General features: G+C 41.5%; 1 protein-coding gene across 1 annotated transcript in view; it reads left to right on the top strand.

Moving 5' to 3' along the window:
• The first annotated feature begins 287 nt into the window (after positions 1-287).
• Positions 288-11,543, top strand: part of LOC126159826 (poly [ADP-ribose] polymerase tankyrase-2-like) — a 62,941-nt gene continuing 51,685 nt past the window's right edge. The window contains exon 1 of the mRNA XM_049916633.1: positions 288-428. The gene's annotated coding sequence lies outside the window, so the exon portion shown is untranslated. The remainder of the gene's footprint in view (positions 429-11,543) is intronic.

Here is an 11,543-nt window from a genome sequence, read left to right as displayed (position 1 = left end):
AAATAAGAAGAAACCTCTCAGCCGAAGCATGTTTCAAAACCACATGGAAGCGAAAATCGATTGCGGAATTGGAAAACAGGCAACTAGAAGCGGTTTCCAAAAATAGATTTTTAAGGCTGTATATAACCACCCAGAAGCGGTATCGGGAAGTCGATATAAGAAAGTCGGTTTTTGAAACGCCATGCGAAGGGGTGTGTGCTGCCAGCTGTATAGCGCGGTACGAGGGGGAGGGATGGAGGCAGTGCCTGCTGCAGCCGTTCCCTCGCCTGCCGCGGGCCGAGCTGGCAACGCCGCCCCGTGACGTCAGAGCTGGGTGGGGGCAGCCGCGCGCCCCGGCTGTCGGTGCGGCCCAGCCGTGACGCAGCAGCCGTGTAGGGAGAGCAGTCCGCCGCCAGAGCATCTCTTCTGCGCGAGAGTTCCAGGGGAAGGTAAGGCGGGCAGCTGGCCTGTGCTGGAGTTTCAGGGAGCTGTGGGTGCTGTTCTGCACGCTTTTGTCTGGTTTGTCGCCTAACTCACGGCAGACCTGCTCCTAATCCATTGTCGTACTTTAATTATATAAAATAGAATTGTTGCCAACAAACGAATGGCGAATGTCCGGTGGTTAATAATTCGCTGCTTGTTATTTGTCGTAATGCTACAGTCATCTGATAGCTGAAAGCTTACATTAGGATAATGTGGAACGAACGGAAAATAGCGCCACATTCCGTCGGACATTGTTTCGATGTGCCTGTAGTCCCTCGCAGGTATACGTTCTGGGTGTTCACAAATTTTTAAATTTAGATAAATGTGATAGCTCGAAATTAATAACGTCTGCTATGTAACAGCTATGCTCATCAACACATTCATCAGCAGCTGTCCATAATAATAATAATAGTAATAATAGGCGTCACTTCTCTGCAAAAAGGAAGAAATAATTTTGTTGTTTTGCCCATAATTAAGTACTTTATGGTAAGAACGGAATAATGTTTGAGCTTCCACTACCCTCCGTTTCGCGTGTTTTGTGTAACTTTTCGTGGTTTTGTATTTTTTTCGGCAATGTTCATAATTCATTTGTTGTTAGTTAACTAATAAAACTTCTGGGCCGAAAATCGGGCGTTATTACGTTGCATCCACTTAAAAACTTACGGTTATTGTACACTTCCCTGTTGGCTTGTAGTCACGCTTGATTTCGTCACTTTCTGTGACAACGGATTTCGTATTGAATGCCGTAAATTCTTTGCGGCCAACTTTTCCAGGTAATTTTCTTTTCTGTTACCACTTAATACACGTTCAATAGAGTTCATGTTGCTACTCCACTAGAGAGCCGATTTCTTCACAGTAGACAGCCAACTCCAGATATATACAGCCCTTTGCGTAAATGATTAAATTCAGTTGGTACCATTTGCCGACAAGGTGACTTAACTAGAAGACAAGTGAGGCGCTAAGAGCTGTAAGCGCCAAGAGCAATTAGTCTTCGACCCCCTATATTTAAGTGAACATCAGAGAAACCAGTGACAGCTCTCAGTGAGTGTTCAGATATAGGTACAATGTGGCCCTTCAGTACACATAAACTGACCCAACAGATGTCAGAAGCATGAATAAATGCTACTGTCTAACAATCGACGATTAGGTGCTTCATGGTTCTCAGCCCCACAAATGTATTACTGTACGATAAATTTTAAAACATCTCGTTCAGAATGTCAGAAAATAAATTCCCCCCCCCCCCTCAGTATAACATACGCTGATGTCGGATCTGATTTTACTATGTATAGTGTGCATCTGTGGTCTATGCTGCCGCTAGCGGGATTTATGGCGAACGTAGATAAATTTGCTGCCGGGTGCTACCAAGTGGTGGCATTGACGTAACAAATAATTGTTCATCAAACCCCATGTGTTTGGCCGGTAGGGAATTATATGTCACGCCAGTTGCGCATGTGCAGAAACTTGTGTGAGGCCCGTTCCCAGCAAAAAACCCGCGGGGCTGGCCTCGGTTGCAACGTGCGTCGCTCTTTGCACACGAACCGCTACCGCGCCGCCAATCACATAAAGGCCGGTTCCCACTAGAGCGCGGCAGCGCGGCGTGCGGCAACGGCAGCGGCAAGCATTTTCCGCGTTGACGCGGCGGCTCGCGGAATTGGCGTTCCCATCTGGAAGCGGCAGACGTTAGCGGTAGCCAATGACGGACAGCCACTGAGGTACGGGGCAGGACCCACTGAAACGCGCGGTGCGTTTGAAAAACTATATCTAGTTGGGTGAAGACATACCAATTTTTCATTTTCTGTACAATGTACTCTTTCACATATTCCATTATGCATGTTTTCTCATTTCACCATAAACAGATTTCATGACTACCGTTCATCATTGTTCACTATCTAGCACATTGCTTAAGAATCATGAAAGAATAATACATATTTGGAACAAAGTTTTCGAAACCAGATTTTAAATTATAAGACATTTCCCGGTGCAGACGCAAACCTACAATACTTTATTAGTTACGAGCTGCAGTTTACAACTAAAGAGACAGTAAACGGTAGCAAATTAAGGAAATGGAACTTGAATAAGTCAAGACCCACAGTTTTTCGATAATCTTAAAGTTAGCGTAATGCAACGACTGACTGAAACAGAGGAAGGAATCCGCTAGAATACGAATGGATATCTTTGAGAGAAGAAGTGGTGAATGCAGCAGAGTATGAGAACGGGAAGAAGGTACAGTAGAAATCGTTAGATAAAACGTGAAATATTAAATCTGACAAGAGGGAAAAATATAAAAATGCAGCAAATAAAGTAGGCCATTGGAAATAGAAATGTCTAAACAAGACGTTGACAGAAAGTCCAAAATTGCAACGTGATTTTGCACTTGGAAAACATAAGGGAATGAAAATGAGAAAGAACAAAGAAAACTTTGCTCAAAGGAGAAGCAACTGTCAAGAACTCATTTGGCAAGCCAGAACTAAGCAAATAAGAGAAGGCTAGATAGTGGAAGGAATATGTAGACAGGAGAGGGGGAGGGGTTGTACAAACTAACATAAGTACGATGTTCGATTCCTGTGAGATGTCTGAACACACAAGGCAATACTGATCCTATCACTTAACTAAGTAGACACACTGAAGAACAGCGAAACTGTCTTTATAGCATTAGCATGTTTAGAGAAAGGTTTTGACAATCTTAATTAAAACATTCTTTGAAGCTCTGGAGATGTCATCGATAAAACACTGGGACACAAGATTATCTACAACTTGTACAGAAACAAAACTGCATTTCTAAGACTTCAATGACTTGAAAGGGAAGTAGTAATTGAGAAGGCAGAAGTAGAGAGGATATAAAATGAAGACTGTGAATAGCAAGAAAAGCGTTCTGCAAAAGAAAATTTGTTCACATGGAATATAAATTGTAATGATTGGGTACTATTTTACGAAGGTATTTGTGTGGAGTGCAGCCTTGTAAGTGAAACGTGGGCGATGAACAGTTCTGTCGAGAAGACAATGGACACTTTCAAAACGTGGTGATCAATAAGAATGCTGAACATTAGATATGAGGATCGTGTAACTAAAGAAGAGGTACGGAATTAAATAGAGTAGGAAGAGGAAATTACGGCACAACTTTGACTACAAGAGGGGTAAGTTGACAGGACATATTATGAGGCGTCAAAGAGTGAGGACAAAGGGGTTGGGTGATAGTATTCTGATAATAATCATTTGTTCAAATGCTATTCTACTATTTTAGCTGTTAATGTAAGCAGTGAATTTAGTCTTCCATGCACTCCTCCACAAAACATTTAAACCAAAACTGAAATCAGCTGAACACCAAACCTTTCAACCACTGTCTGACAACTACTGCATTCACTTTCAACTTTCTATAACTATCACTGGCTAGCCCCACACATATACAGATATAAGGAGAACAGAAATAAACAAACAATTTCAGCATATAATTCTTTAGGTTGGCAACATGTACATACACAAACCAAACAGGAAGGGGCATGAGGTGAACACACTGTAGTTACGACTTCAAATCAGTGTTTTCGGTAAAATGTCTACAGCTAATGACAGAAGAAAAAAGAGCGAACATGAAAATGTGCTTATGTTCCATAATCTAAGTTTTAGTTCAACCTCCAGCATGTGACCAGGTGAGGGGAAACGTATATGTCCGCCAAAAACTCGATTCACTGTAAGTAATCAGTTATGCATTTAAAACAAAACTGAATCATTCTAGATTCTACCGAAAATGCCTTAAAGTAAAAGGCGAAACGCGTCTTGAACCAATAAAGTACACTCGATAAAGAAAAAAAACGTTTGTTACTTACCAAAGGAAATAATCAATAGCTGTAGATACTTAGCAAATTACATCTTATGACATACCAGCAAATTAGTTTCTGTTTAACTTCTCATTCCACACGCTATTAAATGCTGTTTAAAAAAAATCATCTATCCCTTCTGAAAAACTGTAGTTTCTTTCATAAACAGATAAACAGATTTTGGATATTTATCATGCGGCGAAATACATGACTTTTTACAAGTTATCGTTTGCAAAAAAACGCTTTTAGATTTCTTGAACCGTTTACGAAATTTGCAGTTGATACAACCACATGGTTTACAACGAGCAGGACGAAGTATCAGTCGCGTCGCGAGCGACCCACGCGCGGTCACCGCACAGCCCGTCCGCCTACATATCACCCAATATCTCGGGAACGGTGATAGCTATCGTTCTGCTCTCAGCTTTAAAAGCAATTTCGATATGTTGACTAAATTTCATACGCAATAATGTATTACCTAAAATGAACTGTACGCAAAGTCCACGCAATGCGTTTTTACCTCTGCACACTCATTAAAATTTCGTGTAAAGGTTTACGTAAATGCGATACAGCAAGTAACCACGACGAATATCGAAAAGAAATTCGGCCCTTTATCGAGAGAAGATATCAGGCTGTAACATGCCCAAGAATCAAATTATTCTACCGAATAGTTTCCTTGGAATTGGATGATATGTTTTTCATAGCTGCCGCCGCGTCCGCGCCAGCGGTTCGGCGAAAGTTCTTGTGGCCCGGGGTTGCGTACCTGACGTCATGCTCAGCGCGGTCTGTGATTGGCGGCGCGCACCTGGGGCGCGTCACGCGGCAGCGGAAGCGGTTCGACATGGGCAAACCGCGACGCAGAGCCCGCCGCGCCTTGCCGCTGACGCCGTTTCCATGGCAACCACGCCGCTGACGCGCGGTTTTGACGCGCGGCAGCCCTAGTGGGAACCGGCCTTAACGCTCTGAGCGTGACGTCACTCACACAACCCCGGGCCGCACGAACTTTCGCCGAAGCGCTCTGGCGTAGACGCGGCGGTAGGTATGAAACACCATCGGATTTAAAGGAAAAGGTTCGGTGAAATAATTTTATTCTTCTGCGTCTTATGGCCTGATGCCTTTTGTCGATAAAGAACTGAATTTCTTTTCGTTATTCGTCGTGGTTGCGTGCTCCATCGTATTTACGTAAACCATTACACGAATTTTTAATGAGCTTTCACAGGTGAAAAGGCATTTGCGTGGGCTTTGCGTATAATTAATTTTAGGTAGTACGTTATTGCGTATGAAATACAGTCAACATACCGAAATTGTTTCTAAAGTTGAGAGCAGAGCGGTAGCTATCAGCGTTCTCGAGATACTCAGTGGTTCGTCGGCGGGTCGCCCGCCATGCGGCACACACTTGGCCCTGCTCCTCGTCAACCACGTGGCTGTTATCGGCCCCAGATTTCCTAAACGGTTCAAGAAATCGAAACTTCCTTTTTTTTGCGAATGATAACTTCAAATGACTCCATTATTTGGTCGCATGATAAATATCCAAAATTTATTTACCTATCGAGATGTGAAGGTAACTACAGTTTTTCAGCATGGATCGATTTAATTTTTTAAACGGCATTTGATAACAAGTCAAATGAGAATTGCAGTGACATGGAACACTTTAATATTTACGATACTCTAAATTGACCTACAGAAGCTAAACAGAAACTAATTTGATGGTATGTCATACGATGTAATTTGCTAAGTATGTACAGCTGTTGATCGTTTCCTTTGGTAAGTAATGAATCTTTTTTTCTTGCCGCAGTGTACTTTATTTGCCAAAGACGCGTCTTTCCCTTTGCTTTAAGGCATCTTTGGTGGAATGTAGAATGATTCAGTTTGTTTTGATATGTGACGATTGTAGTTTATAAAAGTTAATCGTATTTTTGTGTGAAAAGGTAATTACTTACAGTTAAATAGTTTTTGGCGCAAATCTGCGTTTCTTCTCACCTGGTCAACACATTTTTGTGTTCACTCTTTTTTCTCCTGTCAGTAGCTGTTGACATTTTACCAAAAGCTGTAATTTAAGGTCGTCACTGCAGTGTGTTCAATTCATGTCTCCTCTTCTTTCGTTTATGTACATGCTGCCAACCTGACGAATTATATGCTGAAAACTAACGTTTGTTTACTTCTGTTCGGTGAGAGGTATAGAAAGTTAGAAGTGAATGCAATAATTGTCAGAGTGGTTGAAAAGTTTGGTGTTCAGCTGATTTCAGTTTTGGTTTAAGTGTTTTGTGGAGTTCATGTAATTCACTACTTACATTAGTAGATACAATAGTAGAATAACATTTCAAAGGATGATGATTATTATCAGAATACTAACGCCCAATCCCTTTGTCCCTACTCTTACATGAACCCTTCCAAAAATCAAAATATCGACTGAGCTCCTGTGAACGTGCCGGCACGGAGATCCGTACGCTATGGCTGCTCAGAGGGAACTGGCTGCTCAGTTCCCTCTGAGCAGCCATAGCGTACGGATCTCCGTGCCGGCACGTTCACAGGAGCTCAGTCCGTCAGTTCACCTGATGATGGCGACATGTATGATCGCCGAAATATTGTGCCCGTTGGACACTATAGAAAAAAATGTCTGTGTACTGCCAGTGCATTCGAAAGTGATGGATAATACGTAACCATTCATTGTTTGTTGTTTCATGAAGGAATACACGTCTTACGGAAAATGCTACAAATGGCAGAGTGGCCAAAATGGTTACTAACCAGTGTGTGTGTATACGACCTGGGAGATCAGGGAAAAATCCGGGAATTTTTTCATCCGGGGAAAACCCGGAAATATTTTAGAATTCCGGGAATTTTTCATTGTTTTAGTTTTCAGTTAAATTTTTATAACTTAGATTGGTAAGAACCAACGCTCTAACAAAGGCTATTGCTGTATCTCGTTACTGCAGAATAATACTGCAGCAATAAAACGTGAACGAGAGAATAGAAAACGGAAATAACACTAGAGTTGCGAAGGAAATGCGCCATGTACAACATAAAAACACAGTGCTCATACAAGCGTCTGCCAATAGCAAAATCTGTGAAAGGCTTTAGGAAGACCTCATGACAACACATTGCCACCGATGAGCGTGACGTCACAACTGCTTACATTAAATTCTTTTGAGCAGTTGCGAGCGAGCTCAAGCGCAGTTGAGTCGCGTATGAGCAGTACCTTCTCGCGTTTCTGATTACAGAAGTGTGGCAGTTAGCTGTATGAGCAATAGCAGCAAGCAGCCAGGTGCTGTCCGGAAAAATATCACTGACGCGCCTAAGCTGGCACATTCACGCATGCGTAACAGGCCCGGGTCTAGGGGACGAGTGGCAAACCAAGGTATCTGTCCCGGGCAGCAATTTGGGGGGGGGGGTAAAATTCGTATTCTTGACGAAAAAGACATCGTTTCTCAAAGCGCCTAGCATCCAGCGCACGTTGGTCTATCGAGTCTTCATATGATTTTGAAACGCATCACTGTAGGATTTGAACATTTTTGAACAAATTGAAAGTCGATTTCTGAGTGAATCATAAGTTGAATTTTTGTATGCGTGCGTAGCGTACGTGATGTGTATGCCAGGGGAATCCCCGTCGCGTCTGGAAATAAACTTGCCTGCAGACAAAAGGGGACAGGGCTACACAAGCTGGGCGGAACAAAGCCGAACGGGTGAATGCCAATCGCTGTTTATATGGTTGACTAGGATTGCGAATGATCAGCGTTGTTACAATTACTAGCGAAATCCATAGGCTGAGACTGCCAGAGTGGAAATAAACGAGTAACAGGAATAAGAGGTAAGAAAGATTACTTATTATCTTGTCGGTGTATCCATGAAAAGGAAATTTTGACAGGAAAGTTTTGGCCAGACTGTTACACTAGTAAGGGCCAGTCGTACAGTCCCCGGATAGCAGCCGCTAAAGCTGTATTCTGGTAGTAGCGCGGAAAACGCGTTGTACGAATACGTAATAACGCCTGACCGGAGAATAAACGTGGGATAACTAAACCGGTGATTGCGGTAGTGTTAGTGGAGTTAACCGGAGAATAATTTTTGACACTGTCAGGAATAGTTACAAAATAAGTGATAACAAGGTTGTTTGTTCGGACGAGGAAGGAGAAGAAACGGGGACATCACACATATTACGGAAAAATATGACTACAAAATATATATCAAGTTTCGTACTACTACTTTTCGATTTCATGCTTGAGAAACTGGAGAGTGTGATTGAAATGTGTAACTGTTTCCTAACACAAAAACGTTTTGCTTGTAGGTGGCCGAATAACGAATTTGATATTGGTACTTCTTGAATTATATTATTTGGTGTTATAAAAAAATGCCAAAATATCTTGTTTATTTGGTGTGTGTAAAAACTGCTCCAATATTAGGCAGGCCTACTTCGTGTAGCAGACAGTGACAAAATACGCGTAATCAGATAGAGAAACCACACCAGTCTTGTTACTATTAACAGCTTTTTCAGTACTAGACAGCGACATGTCGTTTTCTCATGTAGCAGGTGAGACAGCGCAGGACATTTTAATTTCCACTGTCTTGAATATAGTTTGATGGCTTCCATTACACAATATCCCACGTTCGAATTTCACAGAGCGAAATACTGTGACGAGCGACAGAAAAATGCTGTGTGAAGAGGCGTGGCACTGCACTTTGGCACACTGCTGACCAAATAACATGTCTCACATTTCCTCGAACATGTGTTTTATGGATCAGACCCTTCAGAAAGATCTGCGCTACAAAATCAGAATTTTTTGAAAATATGAAATAAAACACTCTTGTATTACCCCGGTTCGGAAATATCGTAGATACGGGGGGCTATGCACAGAGCAGTCTTGAGTTGTGGTGGAGAGGTGGGTAGTCTCCACGTGGCTCATGTTTACGTTTTAGTGATTTTGCTGTTCGCTCTTCGTCTATTGCTCTCGCGTCAAATGAAAACAAAACGGATTTTTTCTGTGCCCGGGAGCTATCAAGTGAAAATATTCACATAATTACGGAAGGCTAAAATTTACTACTTTCAGATTATTTTGTTTTCACCTTTCTGACAGTCAACCATTAATCGCCTTGCAGAACAATGAAGTTACTTTTGTCGGTTTGCTAAAGAAATTTGGCTTTATTAACCTTTTCCGCAGAGGCAGTCAACTTATTTGAAACAAAGTGTATATTTCCACATTATTAGCTAGTTTTAACTTTTCGCTGAATTTCAAGTGCACATTTTCATCTTCTAGCACTTTTGGCATTATGCCATAATAAAGAACCAAACATGAGAATACAGTACCGGTACTCCAAAAAATTTTCATCCGAATCAGGACATGCAAATGTGGACTTTAAGCCGAATTATGCATTTTAGTATGGTGCACGAAATTCCCATGCTCTTGGAGTATTCTCTAGTGTCTTTTTTTTCTTTTATGACATAGTGTAAGATCTTTCAATGTTTTATACATACGAACATTCCGGCTTCCTGCGTCGTCGTAGCTGCGCAAGTGCGGTGACGCCTCTTACCTGTCGCTCTCTGGCAACTGCTGAGACGATCCTTTATCTTAACAGGTCGCGGGAAAATAATGCGGATGATTGTTTGAAAAGCGTTACTTCATAGTAAATTTCCTTTTACGCAAGATTATGTATGTGCGAGAATGTACGATGGATTTCTTAAATCACGGAGCATTTGATCTCATTTAAAAATCAACCCTTTCAGGACGACCATTCAGAATAATTTCGAGCCCAGAAGATAGGACATTTATGTCGTTGTTACAAATTTTACTGGCCCGTTTGTGTAGTGTATCTTAAAAGTGATACGCGCAAAAAAAAGAAAAAAAAGTAAATAAACATATGTAAAAGTTTAACTTCTCTTGCAGTTTATTAATCTTAGACACTAATAGGTGAAAGCTTTCCTTTTCTTGTAGCAACACTATGTATGTTAATTTAAACCATGAGCGTTTCGTGTTTTTGTGTGTTCGCGCTACTTGACAGTAATGTTCCTGTTGGCTGTCTACATCGTGTCCTCTGCTCTGAATATCCACTACATCGACTAGCGAGATCACGTGACATGAGCTATGACCGGCTTTGAAAAGCGCATTGCAATCTCAATTTCAATGCTTCAGAAAGTAACATGCCGTGTTTGGTGACATTCGAATTGATACTTTTGTAACACGAAAATAAACAGTGTACATTTTGCTGCGCATCAGCCATCTTTCCAATACGTGTTTTTTCCCCTGAATTTCGTTTCCTAAAGTGCCGGGAAATTCCACGCCGGTGTATAAAACCACAACCATCCAAAGGATTGATAAGTTTTACAGTTTTGAGGAATAGTGTAATGTCAGTTAACACGGAAAAAGTGTATTTTCACCCGGGAGAAAGTTTATTTTTTACCGGAAAATCTGGGAATTCTTTTTCGTTGTGCACGTATACACACTGTAATAACCTTCATATTTGCTGACGGTCGCCATAAGAAAACTGCGTTAGTCATAACTTTTCCCTAACCTAAGGCCGTTTGCAGAAACTAACAGAGATATATACACAAATACATCACAAGTATATGTGCTAGAGGCTACATTAAACAAATATTCTGGCAATAAATACGCAACTGACCTACTAATGAAAAGTGATGTTATTTGCTGTTTGGCTTCATTAATAAGAAAAACAATTCGTCTGTGTGTTGATAGTGTTCCACAGTAGTCTATCCTCTGCAGGCCTCTTCATCGCCACGTAATTACTTCATCCTACATCCATTCTAATCTGCTTGCCATTCGCAAGCCTTGGTCTTTCCCTACAATTAAGCCTCCATTACCAAACTGACGGTTCCTTGATGCTTCACAATATGCCCTGTCAACCTACTCCTCTTGTAGACAAGTTGTACCATAATATCCTCTTCTTCCTCTATTTCAGTAACTCTTCTTTAGTTATACGATCTTCGTATCTAATCTTCAGCATTCTTATTTATTATCACGTTTAGAAAGCGTCCATTGTCTTCTTGACAGAACTGTTCATCGTCCATGTTTCACTTGCATAGCTGGAAGAGGCTACGCTCCACACAGATTCCATTATGAAATACCACTCAACCATTAAAATTTATTCGATGTGGACAAATGTTCTTTTTCAGAAACGCTTTTCTTGCTACTGACAGTGTGCATTTTGTATCCTCTCTACTCCTGCTTTCTCAATAACTGCTTCCCTTCAAAGTCATTGGAGTTTGGTTTCTTTACAAGCTGTAGATAATCTTGCGTCCCTGTTTTTTTACTACTGATACCTCCGGAG

This window comes from Schistocerca cancellata, unplaced genomic scaffold, assembly GCF_023864275.1.
Source record: "Schistocerca cancellata isolate TAMUIC-IGC-003103 unplaced genomic scaffold, iqSchCanc2.1 HiC_scaffold_1148, whole genome shotgun sequence".
NCBI classification, from domain to species: domain Eukaryota; kingdom Metazoa; phylum Arthropoda; class Insecta; order Orthoptera; family Acrididae; genus Schistocerca; species Schistocerca cancellata.
This window is presented reverse-complemented; position numbering and strand designations above follow the sequence as displayed.